At 37.7% G+C, this 21,121-nt stretch overlaps 1 protein-coding gene and 1 long non-coding RNA gene across 19 annotated transcripts in view; one reads left to right on the top strand and one right to left on the bottom strand.

Annotated features, from left to right (window-relative positions):
• The window catches only part of NCKAP5 (NCK associated protein 5), a 623,862-nt gene that overhangs the window by 506,554 nt on the left and 96,187 nt on the right, over positions 1-21,121 (top strand). The gene's annotated exons all lie outside the window — the stretch shown is intronic.
• Positions 9,111-13,739, bottom strand: LOC142068505 (uncharacterized). The gene is made up of 3 exons (XR_012664312.1): positions 13,674-13,739; positions 13,314-13,376; positions 9,111-9,151 (listed from the first exon to the last, which is right to left on the bottom strand). It is a non-coding gene; the product is annotated as an uncharacterized LOC142068505 (long non-coding RNA).

The raw sequence follows: 21,121 nt of genomic DNA, 5'->3' as shown, positions 1-21,121 counted from the left end.
AGAAAAACTGATTACTCCAGATTTAGCAAACTTCATGCAAGGGAGGTTTAAAAGACAACTTTAAGAAGCCTTCACTGTAAAACAGTTATTAAGTATTACATTTTCATGAATTTTGGATAAATATAAGTATCCATTAAATCCAAGGGACTGATAGTACTGAACAAGAAATTACTGTGTTTATCTGGGGGATTTGATTATGCAGATTGCTACATTAATTCTTTGGCACTTGAAATTTCGGTGCGTCCATTGCTGGCAGTATATGTCACACGGGGGAAATCTCATTCCTATCTTGAAAAGATTAAGTAACCCAAACCCTGACATAAAAGACCAGAGTTTCCGGGAGCCGGAGGTAATTCAGTCTCTGCTCTGTCACCAATTTGTATGGAAGGTGAGTTTGTTTTGAGATTCTCTAGAGATATGCTTTCTTGATGCTGGAAGTCATGTATAGAGTTGGCATTAGGTGTAGGCTAAATAAGCAAGTGTCTAAGGCACCTAATTTTTGCTGTTATCTAACCATCCTTCTCCTTGACCCACTGGGACAGTTTTGTGGAGGAGATCTTGTGGAGGTGCCTTCAACTCAATACCACCTGAAAAGCAGCAACAGCCAAGGCCAGGATCTGTGGCACTAATGGAGCTCCTGTCCAGTTGACCCCCTGAGGGAGGATGGGGGTGGAGGAGAAATAAAGTACCTGCCCTTTTGGGAAGAGTATAGAAAGAAAGATCGGGAGCTCAGTTTTAGCTAGCCATGTTACATATATTCTGTCAGTGAGCCACACACCAGGAGGGAATGTTAGACAGGCTGAGATTTGAGCTTGGATAAAAAGGAGCACTCAAGGAAGACAAAGCCAGTGCATAGAAACTAAATGAGTGGAGAGGCAGATACGTGAGTGTTTGGTATAAAGATGACAGGTTTCAGAGTAACAGCCGTGTTAGTCTGTATTCGCAAAAAGAAAAGGAGTACTTGTGGCACCTTAGAGACTAACCAATTTATTTGAGCATAAGCTTTCGTGAGCTACAGCTCACTTCATCGGATGCATACTGTGGAAAGTACAGAAGATCTTCTTATACACACAAACCATGAAAAAATGGGTGTTTACCACTACAAAAGATTCTCTACTGTGAAAACCAACCATTTATTCCTTCCCTTTGTTTCCTATCTTTCACCTATTTACTGATCCATAAGAGGAACTTCCCTGTTATCCATGACTGCTTACTTTTCTTAAGAGGCTTTGGTGTGGGACTTAGTCAAAGGCTTTCTAAAAGTCCAAATACACTACGTCCACTGGATCACTCTTGTCCACCATGTTTGTTGACCTCCTCAAAGAATTCTAATAGATTAGTAAGGCCTCTTCTCTCATAGCCACTTGGTTTCCTTAGAAACCTTTGCCGAAGGACCTTGTTAAGGCTTTTTGAAAATCTAAGTACACTTTATCACCTTGATCATCTGGTCCTGGTGACTTATTACTGTTTAGTTTATAATTTTTTTTTCCTAAAATCTTTTTCTCTCCCCCCACCCCACTCTCCTGCTGGTAATAGCTTATCTAAAGTGATCACTCTCCTTACAATGTGTATGATAGTCAAGCTGGGCCATTTCCAGCACAAATCCAGGTTTTCTCCCCCCCCCCCCCACACACACACACGCAAACCCACTCTCCTGTTGGAAATACCATGAAAATCAAGTAAAGGCATAAATAAATAACAATTTTAAATGAGAAGGTGCATATATATAAATTCGTTAGCTGAATTCTCTCAAGAATCTTGTTCTATCTCTTCATAAACAGAGTTACTATCATTGATGTAATTAAAGCACTTTGAGATCCTTGGGTGAAAGGTGTTAAATAAGTGCAAAGTGGTAGTAGTATTGTTCATTGATTTGATTTATTTCATCATACTACATCAACTACATAGTGAAATTTGCATAGAGTGTGGGAAGTATAAAATAATATTACTAATCGTAAGACCGAGGGCATCTCTGTTCCCAAACTCTCTTTTAATTGTCATTTTATCACTATCTCTACAAATATCACTTTAGCAGCTCTAGAACAAAGCAGGAAGTCTTTTGAAATGTCTAATTATGCCTTGTGTACATTTGGCTGGATTAGTATAATTCATTTTCCATGGATCTCCAGTATTGCTTAATTGTGTACCTAAAATTTGTCCATACTGCTGTGGCCAGATTGCTAAATTCTCATCTTAATGTAGGTATTAACTATTTTTGTATTGACTTCTATAACTATTTGAAGAGTGTGCTCTAAAATATGTATTTGAAGGGAAATACACTTACTTAGATGGAAATAGTTATCAACCTAGCAGAAAGGGGTAAATTGCTCCAACAACATTATTATACATGTGAAGAAAGATAGGACAATTAATTATTTAAGCCCTGACAGAAGTGGATGAAATGAATGGTCCAGAATCTGACCTTACATTCAGATATCTTGAGACATCATGATGTTCTGAATACAGATGGTTAAAAGAGACATTACGTTGGCTTCTACCAGTTGAATATGCAGAATTAGTAGGTACTCCAAAAAGTAAGCAATTGCGGAGGAGAAAACAAACCCAAAGATCATCTTATATTGGTAAAAAAGGATGTCAACAGTTAACCATTCATTTAAATAACTGTACCAATATGTGCTGAAAGCTGCATAATTCAGACTGGATAGCATGCCAACTGTCTAGACCACACCTCATGCATATCTGCACTCTAAAGGCATATTTAGGAACAAGATCAGTAACTTTAAGTTTCAGCCATTTCAAGGCTCTGAAATTCCTGCAGTATAACCCCGCTGTTCACCTCTCTCTACTGTGAAAACCAACCATTTATTCCTTCCCTTTGTTTCCTATCTTTCACCTATTTACTGATCCATGAGAGGAACTTCCCTGTTATCCATGGCTGCTTACTTTTCTTAAGAGGCTTTGGTGTGGGACTTAGTCAAAGGCTTTCTAAAAGTCCAAATACACTACGTCCACTGGATCACTCTTGTCCACCATGTTTGTTGACCTCCTCAAAGAATTCTAATAGATTAGTAAGGCCTCTTCTCTCATAGCTACTTGGTTTCCTTAGAAGCCTTTGCCGAAGGACCTTGTTAAGGCTTTTTGAAAATCTAAGTACACTTTATCACCTTGATCATCTGGTCCTAGTGACTTATTACTGTTTAGTTTATAATTTTTTTTTCCTAAAATCTCTTCTATTGACACATCAGTTTGGGCGAGTACTTCAACTTTGTCACCCAAAAAGAATCACTCTGATGTTGGTATCTCCCCCACATCACCTGCAGTGAAGACTGATGCAAAGAATTCATTTAGCTTCTCTGTATTGGCCTTCTCTTTCTTGAGTGCACCTTTAACACATTTGTAGTCTAGTGGCCCCACTGCCTGCTTGGCAGACTTCCTGCTTCTGATGTACTTAAAAAGAATTACTGTTAGTTTTTGCATCTTTAACAAGTTGCTTCTTAAATTCGTTTTTGACTTTCCTTAATATACTTCTACATTTCACTTGCCAGAGTTTGTGCTCCATCCTATTTTCCTCAATAGGATTTGACTTCCAAGTTTTGAAGGATGCCTTTTTGCCACTAGCAGCCTCCATTTTTTTTGCATTATTTTGTTTATGCATCATGGAATTCTTGTAGTCCTCCCACTGTCTTTTTTGATTTGGGGTATACATTTAGTCTGAGTCCCTATTATGGTGTTCTTCAGTGCTCTCCATGCTGCTTGCAGCGTTTTACCCTTCTGACTGCTCTTTTTAATTTCTGTCTACCTAGCATCTTCATTCTTGTACAGTTACCCTTTTTAAAGTTAAATGTTATTGTGGTGGATTGAGCTGGTATTTTCCCTTCTACAAGGATGCTAAATTTAATTACTTTATGGTCACTGTTACCGAGTGGTTCAACTATAGTTACCTCTTAGACCAGGTCCTGTGCTCTACTTAGGACTAAATTAAGAATTTCTGTTCTCTTGTGGGTTCTAGGACAAGCTTCTCCAAGAATAAATCATTCATGGTGTCTGTAAATTTTATCTCTGCATCATGCCCTTAGATGACATTTACCCAGTAAATATAAGGATAGTTGAAATCACCCTTTATTATTGTGTTTTCTAGTTCTGTAGCCTCTCTTACCTCTCTCAGCATTTCGCAATCACCGTCAGCATCCTGGGCAGGTGGTTGGCAGTATATTTCTGCTGCTATACTCTTATTATTGAAGCACAGAATTTTTATCCCTAGAGATTTGTGATATAGTTTGATTCATTTAAGATTTTCACCTTATTTGACTATGTTTTTTTAAAACCTATAATACCACTCCCCCACCAACAATACCTACTGTGTCAGTCCTATATATTTTGTGCCCAAGTATTACCATGTCCCTTTGAGTATCCTTATTCCACCAAGCTTCTGAAATGACTGTTATATCAAAATCCTCATTTAATGCTAAGGTCTCTAGTTCACCCTCTTCGTATTTAGATTTCTTGCATTTATATATAAGCACTTGTGCATTTTGTCCATATTTAGTTGCATGCCTTCATGTGTTATGCTTAAATGGGATTTAACATGTGATTGTTCCTTATTAGCTCTTACCTGTACTTTACCTACTTCTTTCCTACCTTCTCTACTATACTGTGTTCCCCCCCCGTTAATAAATTCATCCCCAAGGGATGTCTGTGCCCAAAGCAGGTGGTCCTCCTCACCTGTCAATTTTCCCCCAGCTCCCATAATCTCTAATCCTCAGTAATCTTTTTTATTTTATGTGCAAGCAGTCTGGTGGTTCCATTTTGGATAGTTGAACACCATCCCCCCTGTATAGGCCACTGCTTCCCCCAAAAGTTCCTCAGTTCCTTATAAACCTAAATCCTTCCTCCCTATACCATGCCCTCATCCTTACATTTAGACCTTGAAGTGCTTTCTGTCTTGGTGTCCCTGCACATGGAACAGGAAGGATTTCAAAGAATGCTACCATGGAGGTTCTGGAATTTAATCTCTTACCTAGTACCATTTCCTCCCCATCACTGCCTATAAAGCTGTCTAGATCAGTGGTTCTCAAAGCCGGTTCGCTGCTTGTTCAGGGAAAGCCCCTAGTGGGCCAGACTGGTTTGTTTACCTGCTGCATCCGCAGGTTCGGCCAATTGCGGCTCCCACTGGCTGCGGTTCGTCGCTCCCGGCCAATGGGGGCTGCGGGAAGCGGCACGGGCGAAGGGACGTGCTGGCTGCCCTTCCCACAGCCTCCATTGGCTTGGAGCAGCAAACCGCAGCCAGTGGGAGCCGCGATTGGCTGAACCTGCAGACACGGTAGGTAAACAAACCAGTCCAGCCTGCCAGGGGCTTTCCCTGAACAAGCAGCGGACCGGCTTTGAGAACCACTGGTCTAGATCTCTTGTGAGATCTGCTACCTTCGCGCCTGGCAGCCAGTTCTCCATGCCATTCTCACAGTTCTCACATATCCAGCTGTCTATGTTTCTAATAATCAAATCCCCTACTACTATTGCCCATCCCTTCATAATAACTGGAGTCCCCATGGCTGGAGGGATATCCTCAAAGCAAGAGGATATCATGACTTCATCTGGAAGGTGGGTCCCAACTATAGGATTGTTTCCCTCTGCTCCAGCTTGATGGTCTCCTGCCTTGAAACTTTCATCCTCCTTGCAATACAGCCCACTAATCAGATGAACAACTGACCAATTCAATCCTGAGAGATCTCTCAGATAAAAAGGAACAGATTAGAGAGTCAATGACCAACTTCTCCAGCAGCAGTATCCTGCCCACTCACTGTTGACTGTTACTAGTCACACTTCTGGGCATTTGAACCCAGTGAATCTTCCTCATAGGCTTAAAATTAAGTACTTGAGTACCTAAAATTAAGTGCCCTGCTGGATCAGAGTCATATTCACATTGATATAGGCATATGCTCAGTATTAGGAAAACCTTCCTGATAATGAGTTGTGTTACACTGTGAAATAGTTTCCCCTGGGAAGAGATGGAAGCCTCATCATTTGGGACATTGAAAACTAAACTGGATATAGCACAATTGTGAACAATCTTTCATCAGCAGTATGATGGACTAACTGACCTAATAGATCAGTTCCATCTCTAATGTGTTTCTATGATCTCCTACTTGTCATGTCTGGCTTCTCCTAGTTCAGCATCTGGAGTCTTTCTGATCTCCCCCTCCCACCCCCTCAAAATGAACAAAGCTCACCAAGCATATAATCCTGGTGAACATGACAAATCTTTTAAGTGAAAATAACCCTCAGCAGCCAGCACTTCTCAAGTCCTTATAACACAGATTATTAGCCTTTAGGACTGCCAAATAAAAGCATTAAAAGGCTTTTCCATGTCTATACAAACATGAGGTTCTGTGATATTTTATGGAGGCACTTTTCACATCCAACCGCTGAAAGCAAGATTTGTCCTCTGCTCAACTGACAATAAATTGCCAGGGAAAGACTACCAACAGTAAACGGTTTTGAGGCAAAATATAAATGGTCTTTAGTGTAATATTTATAAATTATTTTGAAAAAGGAATACAATCTGTTATAACAGTTGAAAGATATATGTGGGCATCGTCCTGATGAATGAAGATGGATGTTACTCAGGGGAAGTGTGGATCAAGAGAACACTTACGCCAGGCTCTTAGTGACAAAAATAAAAATACATACAGCTGAGACTGAGTGAGCTGTAGGTTCTGTTCCATCTTATGCATCATGATCCTCACCAGAATTGTTCACTAAGTTCCATGGGGGCAAATTGTTGTCAGTGAGGATACACTGAGGCCATAGCATGTAGACAATGGGGTTGCCTGGGTGTAAGGACCTTTATTACTGATGGGGATGTGCGCAATGGAAAAAATCCAATTTTGCTTTTGTAGATCAAGGTGAGTATGCAGAGATAATCATTGGGAAAAAATATCATTATACTTGTAAACTGAACACTTTAAATGTAGGAATCAGTGAAAGGCAAGAAACAAGGAAGCCTACGCTACCATTTTTACAGTTGCTTTTCAGAGGAGCCCTACACTTTAAACTTTTTATAAAAGCATTAAAAAGATACACTTTTCTTTGTTGTCCACTGTTGTATTTTGTTCCTCATAATCACACCTTCCTTAAAGAGAAGCAACCACTTGACTCAGGGGCACCTTGGTTTTTCAACCTGCTGTATTTACTGAACATAAATATAAGATGTCAGCTTGTCATGTAAATCCCTGGGTAAATTGTCAAAGTATAAGTGAGAGCTGTTTATAGGTAGCCTTTATTCTACGCTCTGAACTGTGTGAAAATTCTGTGAGCTCTGTTTGTATTTTTTATTACCAGCTCCAGACCATTTATTTACTCTTTGGGATTGTGGTACTGAATTAGCTCTTTGTTTGGAGTAGGGTGGGGTGGGGTAGGTTTTAATTAAATAGAAAGCAGTGGCATTTACTTGTTTACTTTTTTTTTAAGTTTACATAAAGTGCACATGAACAGTGTGGGGAATTTTAATGAATGCAGCCTAGATGATACAAAGATTTATCACCATCAATTTTATGACAGGGACAGTATCAAAGATTCAGTAGATGTAAATATATTGCAGTTGATGCATTTCTGTGTTCAGTGTATATTATCCTGTTTGTTATATAACTTGTATATTTAGGCCAAGACTCCTTCAATTTCCCATTAAAACTGAGAAATCTTTCTCACTGGAGTGCAGACTGGAAAATTAGTTTGACTTGAAAAACAGACATCATTCTAGTGTTATCACAATGGGCAAAGCACTAGCCATGTGTTACATATAAAAGTGTAATTTCATGTCATCGGATCAACTTTTAAAGCCCCCTCATTGAAATTATGCAGTGGAATAAAATAATAGCCATTGCAGGACTGTCGTAAACACAATGTGCATAAGCAACAGGTGTGCTAGATAATTGTTTTCTCATCATGGTGAATATTTCACACTCCATAACTCCCAAATGAAATTCCAAAAGAATGCATAAGATTAAATGATTCAAAGATTTAGAGGGTTTCTGTTCTTTATTGTAAAAGAGAAATCTACTGAAATTCTAAAACGGTATGGAAGTATAAACATTATTATTAATGTTGCTAAATATGAAGTATTTATTTTGGTTATCTTAAAAGACTAAAATTTAGACAAAGGTCTACTGCTCAAAAAATAGTATGTAATATGTGTGTATATGTATTTATATGAAATTAATGGCTGATGTAATAAAAATAGAGGATTAATTTACCTGTAGTATCACTAAAATGAATATGTGAAACTCCCTGAAAATTTCACTTATTTTATCATCTCTTTTTTCCCATTACTACTTTATATAGCATGGTGATAGAACTTTGGGTTGTGAAACAAAATCAAACCTATGGCTCTATTATCTAAAACTGTCTATGTCTGTAAAGGTTATACTTGATTACATTGTAAGATTTTTAAACTTTTATCAAGTCAGTGTGATTTGTAAGTGATTTTAAATTAAACTTCATGGACTCTCACCAGATGACTCCAACTAAAGTTATGTTAAGTGATTTTAACAAACAAGGTTATTCTATAAGATTTTGTGCTGCCATCTATTACAAAACAAATAATTTCCCTGGCATATATTCTGGTATACTATTGGTATATATACTTTGTATACTATTATATATATATTGCACAGTAGTAAGAGGAGATGGGGTAGTAGTTAAAGTGAAATGTGATCCATAATGAGTCATGAAACAGCTAGTCAAACAACCCAATCTTTTTGTATTGAATTTTACTAATGTGCTCCTTTCTTTCCCATATGACCTATCTTCTGCAATGATGGTTTGATACTGGTAAAATTCAGATCCTCATCCAAAGGCTGTGACACTATTGACTAAATCTCTATTGACTTTGCTGAGGATGTGAAATACTGTATTGCAAGATAAAATCAGCACATAGATGCTCAATGAAACTGAAGAGTCCATTAGTGCTTTAACTCTTAAATTACCATCTGTCTTCTTTCTTGATAAAAGCAGGCTGAAGTGAAAAGTTACCTTTGTTGTTAAACATTTTGCAGCATATTGCTAGCCTTAACTCTAATTCTTTTGCATTTTAGATGGTATTAAAATTAATTTGTCTCTAAACGTGAGCAAGCCATGTTTCATTAGTCACTCACCTTTTTCAGGATACTGGGAGGAGTGGTGATTTGTCTGTGTCCTGTGTGGAATACAAGGGCATCTTTAACATTATGAATTAAACTCTCGCTGACTGCATTTGAAGTATGGAAACCAGCATATCAGGATAATGACATCTTGAATTAATAACAGTACTTTAGAAATCTCAAAGAGATGCCCACTCTTTAGTCTTTCTCAACTACAAAGTCATTGATGTGAATTGTTTTTATTCTACACCCATTTTGTAGAGTTTGAATTTTAAACTTTAATATTCTATTGTTTTAAAAACTGATACATACTCTTTTCAGGTTTCCTCTTATGTTCTGTTGACTAAAATTCTTCCTTATATGTCCACCTCCAGTGTACATAAGACTTGTGCATACTGTACATTTGTCTATGGACTTCAGATATTGTACATGAACCTGAGGAAGATTATAACCTTGTTTTTTTAAAGGACGCCTTAAATGCTGTTCTGTAAACCAGTCCTTGGGAGTTACTTGACAGTAACCTGACATATGGCCTTCCTTAAGGGACAGAGGGTTGCCTCTGCAATATTACGAGTCATTCCCAGCCCATGAGGGAATAACTAATAGAAATAACTTTTAATTTTGATCTTCCATATAATAGCACGTAGGACCAGATTTTCAAAAGAGCTCAGGGCCAGATTTTCAAGTCCTCAGTCAATATGCTGAGCACCTTTGGAATTCTGGACACTTATTTGATCCCAAAATGGGAGCTGATCTTTTCTGAAAATCTAGTCAACATAATATTATTTCGTGGACCAAATCTTGGCCCTGCTTTTCTCTACAGAGAAGAGTTAGCTAGAGGTACAAGGCCACAGAATCCTAAGCAAAACCTGGCACTTTTTCCTCCCATTCAGGAATAGATTCATAAGGCTCCACAACCATAGGCAGGTTTGTGACTCCCTTAAGCCCTAAGGTGGCTGTGGAGGGACACTGCTTCTCTGCTGCCCCAGCTATCAAAACACTGTGAAATTGAATAGGCCGCATACCTGGAGATGGTTATCTCACAACAGCTCCAAAATGGGATCAGTCATCTAGAAGCACAGTGTGAGGGAGAAAGGGAAAACACCTGACTCCTGTAACACTATCCTCTTTCTGTGCCAAGATATCAGTTTTAGGAACTAATCCTGGTCCTTCTGTCTACTCCCAAGCCAAGTCTATGGCAGATCTGCAACTTTAGTATCGCATTGACTTCTGCAAGCCCAGCACAAAGAGACAGGGGAGACAGGAACAGCACAAACCTCCTCACTGTGGGTGGTGAGCACAGGTCCAAACCACCACGTAGGCAGAGAGACTGTCTTCCCCTTTCCCTTACACACCTGGCCTGGCTGTTCTCAGGAATGACAAGGTCCATGTCTGTGCAGCTGATTGCCATGCTACTGCAAGACCACAGTTTGACTCAATAACAGTGCTTAGCACTTGTCTTCAGATCACCAAGAAAAACCATTTAGTTAATCCTCCCAATAGATCTGGTCACACTATTATGATCAATTCATTGTCTGATTTGGTGCCTTTTCGTTGTCAGGGAACAGGTTTTGATTTGTACTGTTCATAATTCAGAATTGTTTTGTAAATAGTTTTTAAGGAACCTATTTTGTGCTGTGGGTTTTTGTTTTTTTTTTTTTGTGAACTCTTCCATGTCAATGGTCCCTTGAGTATTTGATATATGGGGGTTTGTGTTCAGTCTGTGTGATTGGCCATCTATGGTATGCCGTCTGTTCTCTGATTGAATGACCTAGTCATCCATAAATAAGAACCTGGACAAATGACTTGAGGGTGCTGAGTTTCTCAGGGAGGGAGTGGAGAGTGTTTTTTAGTGAGAAAAGCAGAGCAGAAAATAAATATATCTTGTTTGAATATTTTCCTTTTTTCTTTACAAAACATAGATGATTGTTTTTGTCTGCTTACATGGACTCAGATTTAAAAATATCTAGAATCTTTCCTGAGTGAAGATGGGGAAGACAAGTCAGATGTATTGGCTGTTCAGCAGATTTTAGATTCAGTATTCTCTTGTCACAATCATACTGAGTAATTGTGGTGGCTAATCTTTGGCTTTCCCTTCTGCACCAAGTGGCACCCCTGCTTACTCGTCCCCCATTCCCTCCTGAGAGCAGGAGTGGGGCTGGATAGCCCTTTCTTGATCAGCAGACCCACCCAATCATGCCAAGGAGCTTCCATATGACTCCAGTAAAATATACAAGATCTTATGCTTTGTACAGTTGTAGTTCCTTAGAATAATTGTTCCACCTCAGTAGCTAGTCACACTGCACAATCTCTGTTCCAGGGTCTGAAACATGTTCAGAATCTCCAGGCAAGTTTAAAGAGAGCAGCAGAGGAGGAAATAAGATTTCAGAAAACAAAAAATAAACCTGCTGTTTAGATTATGCCCCTTTATGCTTTTCTTCATCCTTCTCCTTTTGCTAGGTGATTACGCTCTTTATTAAAAATGATTGGTTTGGCTTTCTCACTCTCCCAGGCCTGGTCTACACTAGTAACTTACATCGGTATCGCTACATCTCTCAGGGGTGTGAAAAATCCACACCCCTGCAGGAGGAAGCTATATCAAACTAGCCCTTGGTGTAAATAGTGCTAGGTCAATGGAAGAATTCTTCCATCAACCTCACGACCACCTCTCGGGCAGGTAGATTACCTACACGAACTGGAGAAGCCCTCCTGTCAGCATAGGTAGTGTCTCCACTGAGACACTGCTGCAGCATTCTAAATGTAGATATAACCCCCAGTCTCTTCCTAATACTCTCGTGCCCAAAACCTCAACGCCAGTTTTTATACATGGGGTCATCAAGCAAAGACTTCTGGTGTGAGTGTGCATATCTGCATCTGAATACACTTGTGGACACGAACAGAAACTCCATCGTTAAGCTGAGGGGGGAAAAACCCCAGCTATTTGGATGTTCATGGAAAAGGGAATTTTAAAAAGACACCTTGCTTCGTTGAATCAGATTTAGGGAACAAGTTAGAAAAACGTTTTTTTTCCACTATTTTCCCAGCTCTACTTACAGCACTCCTTTGTGATAAGTATCACTATATTTGTTTTACAGATGGGAAAGCAGAGAGTTAAGTGATATACTCATGTCCATACAGCAGCCTGAAACAAGGGTAGCCTAAACATCAAGAATTCCTGAGTCCCAGTTCTTTGCTTAATCCAGTAGACCTGTAATCTATAGAATAAATCTCTCGTTAGAACCACTGGAACAGGACAATTAAATCTTAAAGATGCTGAATTTGGGTCTGGCTCAGATAAACAGCCAAAATTGGGATGCTTATTCAAGGCTTTGGGTTTGCAAAGTTATGGTTCAACCCTGCACATGTTTATTGTCCTGTAATTTTGGGAAAGTGCGTAAGTGTTTTCATGAGGTAGTTAGCCTTGGGCTGGAAATTCCACAAGATTAGGTTTTCTCACTCTATGTTGGGACTTCAAGGACATTAACAAAAAAGTTGGGGAGAAAAGAGTTAATTGAATACTTCAGAATCTTCATTTATAGAAATAAACAAAAAGATTCAGGAGCAGTGAAGCTGACAATTTACACCAGCTGGGTGACTGCCCTTGATTATTTCCAAACCAGTTTGCCCATCCTCCAAAAGACGCTTTAAAGAAAAAGTGTTCAATAAAACACCTTCCGTCCAGACCACTAAGGCTTTTTAACAGAACCTTTATAAATGTACAAAATTTGGAATTGCTTTTCCAGAGCAGAAAACATTGCATTTTGATCAGTGTTGGAGAAAGAACTTTTATTAAAAAGTTATGAAAGTCTTGAAAGTAGGAATGAGGACATTTTGTGTAAATCCTGCTACTACTCTGCCTTCCACCCCCAACCTGCCCCACCATCTGTGACATTTCTATAAGATACACAAAAACATCTTTCAAAATACAGAACATTTTGGGAAAGAAAAAGATGGCTTGTTCAACATTAACGCTGACAAATTCATGTTCTTGTCATGTAAATAAATGAATCTTTTCAGTGTCTAACATGCTGGACTTTGAGAAACTGCAGTGAAAGAAGATTATAGAAAATTATGCTTATCTCTTCTGGTTTTTTATAGAATAAATGAATTATTTCAGCTAAAACTATGCAAGAAGGAATCTATTGAAAATATGTAATATAATGCTTATTTGGGACACCAGCTTGTTGCCTCTGAACTTCCTAGCAAAGCAGTGCTTACCTTCCTCTGTTGCCATGTATTGATCTAAAATATCTTCCATGAGCCTTGTCTCTCCTTTTCCTCCTACAGGCAAAAGGTTAGAGTTAGATAATAGTATTAATTTTCCAGACATCTGCACATGTTTTAGTAGCCTTTGGAAGGCTTGAAATAGTTTCTGTTTGCCCACCACAGGGCTAAAATACCATTAAAGCCTGGATTGAAGTAATACATAACAATCATAGTCTCATAGTTTAACCCTACAATAAAAAAGCTAATTTATTTTATCAGAGATTTAAATTAATGTGAGGAACTCCTCTCTTAACAGGAGCTGGAATGCCATTCCTGCAGAGCCACATGTGCATTTTGTATAATTATCCTTACAAATTTTAAAGACGTAAAACTGCAACAATCCTTGTATATACATTTTGTCCTGTGCTCTGTTTGTGTGTGTGAGAGAGAAAGAGAATTATGTGCTTCTTTTCATTCCAGACATCAGAGTTTTTGTTCCTGATATCTCTCCTGAAAATTCCTTCATTCCTAGGCTCACTTACTGCCTTGACTCAAAATACAGAAGAGGAGGTGGGGAGATTTGTGCCAGTCTCTAAGCCCTTATTATTTAACCTTTTTCCCCCTGGAAATAAGTTGGAATTTTAGCATGGGAAATAATTTTGTGGGGGTCATGTGAATTTAGTTTAAATTAACTTTTAAAATATACACAATGATTAGGATATTTCTGAACACTTGAATAAGTGATCTTGAGATTCAAGACAGTTTTCCTTTCTAACTCTAGGCTGGAGGAAAGCTTTAGCTTATCCCATTATAAAGTGATAAAACAGCATTTGATAGCAGCAGCTTGTGTGATAAAATGATCATGGCAGCAGTGAGAAAGAATCTAATAAGAGAATTGATCTGCAGATTCCAATTCTGTAAGAGCCAACATCGATCAACATAAATGTCAATAACAAGATCGTATTGAGGTCTGCCTAATTCCTTTAGATGATTTTTGGTTCTAGTGACAGAGTCAGGAAGTGAATGTGAAAAGAAGTTTAAAACAATAAGAATCACAAAGACAGAGGCCAACACTACATTATACTATAAATGATATATTACTGGCTATCCTGATATAAGCTACCTAATCACATGATGAAATTAATTAATAGTATGTAATCAAATAACTTCTATATTATACAGTGCATATTTTATAGATGGAACCTAAGCAATAGCATAGCTGTTCACATTCGTATGTTAAAGTACTGCACTTGGGCACCCTGACAGAATAAAAGGCAGGCCTGCCTTTTTGTGTTAAAGTACAAATATCTTCTGTGAGGCAGGTCATAAAAGATAAATGGTATAGATTTTCCTTGTCATAAAAGTTAGAAGTATAAAATGGTATTCTGGAGTGATTCTGACCACGCTGAAATGTAAATGAAAAGTCTTTGAAACTGACTAATAAAAAAGATAAGGTGTCATAACTTGCAGAATTCTATGTTACAATTTTTCATATACACATAACTTGCTGTATCTGTGTGATTTTGGCCATCCCATAGTAAAGTGGAGGAAAATTTACTTCATTCATTTTAGATCAATAGAAAAGTATTTATGAAAAGTATTTACTGCTTTTTATGTGAAACAAATGAGCACAGAAAGTGAAGATTGATATTTAATAGGAGGGTTGAACACCTCAGAATGCATTTTGCAGGAAAGATGGTGTCATGAAATACGCAAGGAGTCTTCAGTGAGCTCAATGAAATAATTAATTGCATTAATCATTTACCTTCTGGCTAGCTGATTACCAGGTTATTGGTGTAAAATGTTGACTCTACAATAATTATAAACCATAGGGAACTTTATACATATTTTTCCCAAAAAAACAAATTAGTTGATTTTATCGTTGCTGCAGTATTTACACACTCCTAACTTAATGCTATTAAAATAAGAACTAATATTTTGGAGTTCTCAAGACTTGAAAACACTGATATAGTTATAAAATGAAAGCAAGGATCAGAGAGGATTACATTAAATCTGTCAGTGTAGCTTTTATTTAAAGCAGTTTATAAAAATTAATAAAACTAGGAGGATTTGAAAGAGGAATAATTTTAGTCTTATAGTAACTGAAGAATACAGAGAGATTATGCTATTTATGTTTATGCATCAAATAAGTGCTTAATACCTCACAATTTACACTCTAGGACATTTAGGAATTTTTGCTTTCAACTTTCTCAGTACTTTTGGAATCTAATTCACTGCTTCTGCCTATCTTTGAAAGGCTTGATTACAACAAAGTGTAACAAGCCTGTAGAATCTGAAGCAGACACAAAACTATTGTTTTATATTTTGTGGTGGATTTGCTTTGTTAACAAGATTTTCTGATGTAGCTGTAACTCCCTAATCTTCCATACAAACGTTTGTAATATCACATCCTTGTACTTTGTCTTGAATGTTGTCAGTTAAGTCTCAGTAAACTCGCCTGTAGGATTTGCCAGCAGAGCTGACAAGCCACTATTAAGGGTGGGTTTGGATTTAAAGTCTGGCATCTTTTGTATCTCCTGACTTAGCTTTTAACAGCTTTATCCTGACAGGAGGGGGAAAAAATCAGAAATAAACAAATTAAAACTTGACCAGGGAAATACTTTTGCTAGATTAATAGAAAATCAAAATAAAATCCACTTGACTGAATGAATTCTCTGTAATAGCTAGAAGCTCTTTTTTATACTAAGAAATTATTTGGCTTACTGAACTATGTTTTAGAGTTAATCCTTTACTATTTATTTTGTGTATAACTTTCCCCACTGTTAATACTGAGCAATATTGTAAGCTTGTAATTTTGTTCCTTACATTTCAAACAGCTATTTGTAAGACCAATAAATAACAATCCCCAACTGCTTGCTTATATCACTATGAGGCATTTCATATCTTGGGATTCACTTACTGTAGGATAGAAAACAAAACGGCAACTATAAGGTTGAAGCTTCGGGAAAATAAGGATGCAACTCTGCAGATACAAACTGTAAGGCAAGCTAATTTTATTAAATCTACCAGTTAGGTTATAGAGAAGAACAAAGTAATAAACCTGAATCACTGATAAGGTGGATGTTAGTATTAAATATCATGGGAGGTAAGGCTACAGACATTCATTGCATTTTCAAGACACAGATTCCACATAATAGACCTTTAGAAGTATCACCAAATATTGTCATTAGCTACTTGTCCTGTTGGAACCAATACTCAGAGCAGCAGAAAGAACAAAAGATTGTACATTATGGAGCTAATTTTCATCAATTTTTTCTTGCATTTTGCATTCCCTTTATGATCAGTTTTATGGTGCTTTAGAGTCATACAAGATTACGAAAGTTTGCATGCCCAAAAATGGGGACTCAGAGTAAAGGTTTATTAATGGCTTTTAATGATCTAAAGGTTTAGTCAGCCTTACAAATATTATAAGGTGTTATTGTTAAACAGTCACAAGCAAATATTAGAATTGTTTTAAGATAGCATAAGGTTCCTACTCTATTTTTTACTGTACTTGCTTAAACCTGGGCCTGCTATGCACGTGTGAGCTGAAGAAGTTATCCACTTGAGCCCCCAGTGGATCTACTACCTATCATATGTTCTGTCAGCTGCCTCAGGTGAGTAGCTTGTCATTCTTTTTCAGCCCCATGATTGTTCTGCACCCAAATAGGGGGCCAGGATAGAGTTTGGCTCAGCACTTTTCTGGCCATGGCCTCTATCTACAAGTACCCCACCCTCTTTTTTCCCCTGGCAATTGATGGTGCAAGATGGGGATGGACAGGGAGACTTCTGCAGATTGACTGGTTGGCATCCGGCTCTGTCTTGTGTGTCCTCAGGACCAAGGTGCTGTGTGTGTCCAAATGTTTGTTACAAAGTATTCTATGCCATTTGAAGGGTGTCTGTAGACAATATTCCACCCAGCCAGCCAACATTTAAAAGCAAAGATCTAACTCCAATTATGCAGAATTCAGAGGTTCATGGTTTATTTCCAGTAAATATGGGCTGGAAACTATCCTAAATGTGGACACTTACTCAGAATGCTACAGGCACCTAACAGAGAAGATCAGGAGAAAAGTTAGTTTCCAATCCTCATGTTCATTCTCCTGAAAATGCTTTTTCTTTTTTTTTAAACTGAACTCCTTTTTCTGCTACTGAGAGCCATGCTGTTATTTCCTCATCCTCTACTGATGGTCTCGTTACACAGAAACTAGGGAGATATAGCTTTGGACCTTTTCTGTGCAGCCTACAAGATAGGACCAAATTTTATTCCGCAGAAATTGGAACTACTTGTCGCATTACTTCAGTCTCCACTTTGGAGCAAAAGCAGATGAGGCATCTTATGAAATAGACATGCATGTGCCATTAATACTCTTTGGGGAGCTTCAACTCTTGTAAAGAGATCTCTGAAAAGTGGTAAAGAGGACAGTGGACACTCTGGCATCTGGAAAAGGGCCTCTACAAAGCTGGACCCTTTACAGATCCAAATCATTAAGAGGTATGGCATATGTCGGAGGTAAGGGTAGATTGTCAGGATAAATAATAAGGAAGTTGTTAGGGAATTGGGAGGAAAAGAACTTTGAAAATTTGGACCAAGCATTGCCCTTGAAACGACACTAGGTAATATCAGTAGTCAGTATGAAAAGAATGGTGAAAAGGCATATGCAAACGTAACAGCATTTCTGTGACACTGCATTTCCTGGCAATTCATAAACAGCGAGAGGAGGTGAATGCAAATCCTTAACCCACCTGATTAACTAGGGGGAAATGCATGGAGGTCAGTATTGCCATTATAAACTATGAAAATAGAAAATAAATAAATATTGTTGTTTGTGTGCTGAAAAGTTAGATTAAACAGTATTTTGCAATGGATATAAAGTTCTGTGTATAGCACAGTAATTAATTAGTAGAAAAGCAGGAGTTTAATTCTCAATGTTCCATTATATTTATACCTTCCAAGATCTGAAATAAGTAAGTATAGCTAACAATTATACATAATAATAAATTCATACATTTTTGTAGATCAAAAAGAGTACAGTTCTCAGAAATGTTCCAACATTTTATAATATTATAATTAAGTACAGTGAGATCTGCAGTAAGAACCATTTCCAATAGCATCACTTCGTAAGAAAACACTTTAAAGCATCTTTGAGGTTTTCAGTGCACTTTCTTTGCTCTTTAGTTAAAGCCCACTTCCAATACATGACCAATTTTGCAGGTCTCTTTGGAAGGCAATCTTCACCATATGCCAGTGTTTGTAAACTCTAATTTGTGTAAAGCTGAAATCCATGTTACATTTTTTATTTTCAGTGTTTCCATACACATAATTTGCCCCTTCATTCTGAGAATTAAGCATATGAAGAATACATGCTTAATATATTGGTTGTGTAGTATTTAGCTTGAATTAGAACTCTCACCAATCTTGCAAGAAACAGGTATAAGATGTCCCCTGTCTCCCTGAAAACATTTCTGTGCATTCTGTTCAATGCCCAGAAGACAGCAGGATCCAATTCCATAATGGAAACATTATCTTTAGAAACTCCTATTAAATAAACTAGATACCAAATCATAGTGTTTATTGGGGGGTGGGGTTGGGGGGGTTATAACATTATCTGGTATGGGGCAATAGAACTGTTTCACAGTGTATTATTTCTATAGGCTTTTTGGAACCAAAAAGAGAAAAACTTCTGAAAAAATGATACAGCCTAGGCTGTATTAACTTTCCTGAGTGTTCTGCATGGGGGCTGGTGAGAGGATAACATGATTTCCCCAGCTCAGGACTGCTCCATTCTCGTGCACATGTGCCTCGATCCACAGCAATTCAAGGACAATAAGGGTTATGCCATGTGTACACCTGGTGGCCTCTTCTGTTCAGGCAAGGGAAGTTCATGCATGGAAGTTATCCACATTACATAAACTTCAAGAAGAATAATCTCCTTCTGTACTCTATTTTGCTCTGCTGAACCCCAAGGGCATCAACAATATTTTAAAAACCAAATTATTTTCAGCACAGAGGTATCATTACACAGATGCTGTGATGTAAACAAGTGTGTCATGTGAGAACATCCGTGATCAGTACAGTATAGTTTACATCATGTCATTGGAGCTTCTGTGAGATAAAGTCATCAGTGGGGGGGGATGTCACATTTTGTAGAATATTTTTTCATTTTGTAAATGTATTGACATTTTTAATAAGCAACATTATACTTCTTTATTTTTTGACTTTATCACTTAGAGAAAATAAATGAATGTGGGGGGAAATTATTTTCCTGTCAATTTTACTTTATAATTACTGTTTCATTGCTGTGTGGCTCTATTTCCTTAATTATCTTAATCCAAACTTTGTTCTGTTTCTTTAAACTTTGTTAATGTAGGTCATTCTGCTGGATATGTATCTGTTACAGCTGATTTCATAGAATCCTACAAATGTAGGACTGGAAGGGCCCTCAAGAGGTCGTCGAGTCAAGCTTCCTTTCTGTGTACACTAGACCATCCCTGACAGGCATTTGTAATTGGTTTTTCAAAACCTCCAATGAGAGGGATTCCACAACTCCCTTGGAAACCTACTCCAGTGCTTAACTAGTCTGATAGTTGGAAAGCTTTTCCTAATATCCAACCTATAACTCCCTTGCTGCAGATTAAGCCCATTACTTCTTGTCCTACCTTCAATGGATATGGAGAACAATTGATCCATCCTCTTTATAACAGCTCTTAGCATATATGAAGATTGTTACCCCCTCAGTCTTCTTTTCTCAAAACTAAACGTACCTAGTTTTTTAACCTTTCTTCACAAGTCAGGTTTTGTAAACCTTGCATCATTTTTGTTGCTCTCCTCTGACTCTCTCAATTTCTCTTCATCTGTCTTAAAGTGTGGCGCCCTGAACTGGAAACATACTCCAGCTGAGAAGAGTGAGACAGTTACCCACTGTGTCTTACATACAACATTCCTGTTAGTACCCTCCAGTGTGATATTGGCCTTTTTCACTACTCAATCACATTGATGACTCATATTCAATTTGTGATCCATTATAACCCCCACATCCTTTTGTGATTTGTATGATGGTGAACGTTTCCAGTATGATGATTACTTAATTGGTCTATTTGATACAGATATGTAATGGTATTATAGATCTTGAGAACCCACTTTTCTTCCTTTCTTCTCTATTATTCTTATTATATTTTGCTGATTTACTTTTATTATTTATAGGCTCATAGAGTTTAAGGCAGAAGGATTCATTAGGTCACCTAGTCTGACCTCCTGTATATCACAGGCCATTAAATGTCACCCATTTTCCCCTGTATTGAGCCCAATAATATATAACTTTTAACAATTTACTATTTTTAATTAATTTTAGGTTGTTATTTGGGAGATTATTTCTTTCTCCTTCCTGATTTTATTTTCTTCTTGCTGACTCAGTATGCTGAGTGAGCTGGCATTATGTTTCACAAGGATGATATAGCAGTGTACTTAGTTTCATGTAACTGTTATTGTTATAACAAATTATATTGTTCACTTCTTTATTTACGGCCATCTATATTGCTAACTCCTGTACAATAAAATAGTATTTTCAAAACATTTTTAGGGACTGACAAACTCTGAAGCAAGTCTTCAAGATGTAAAACTCCTGAAGTAATATTTCCAGTATGTTTTCTTGGGAAATAAATGTTAGTGTCTATTCCCTTCACACTTCTTCAATTTTCCAGTCTAATGCATGGCTTAAGTACAGAAACTTGCACTAAAAATCCTCTGCAAGGAGAGAGCAGGAAGTTGGTCTTTTTGGAGGAAAGACAGTCCTTTTCAAAGGGCCCTTCCTAACAACACC

The sequence above is a fragment of the Caretta caretta genome, chromosome 11 (assembly GCF_965140235.1).
Source record: "Caretta caretta isolate rCarCar2 chromosome 11, rCarCar1.hap1, whole genome shotgun sequence".
Lineage (NCBI taxonomy): Eukaryota > Metazoa > Chordata > Testudines > Cheloniidae > Caretta > Caretta caretta.
The sequence above is the reverse complement of the archived record's forward strand: the minus strand, read 5'-3'. Positions and strand labels throughout refer to the sequence as shown.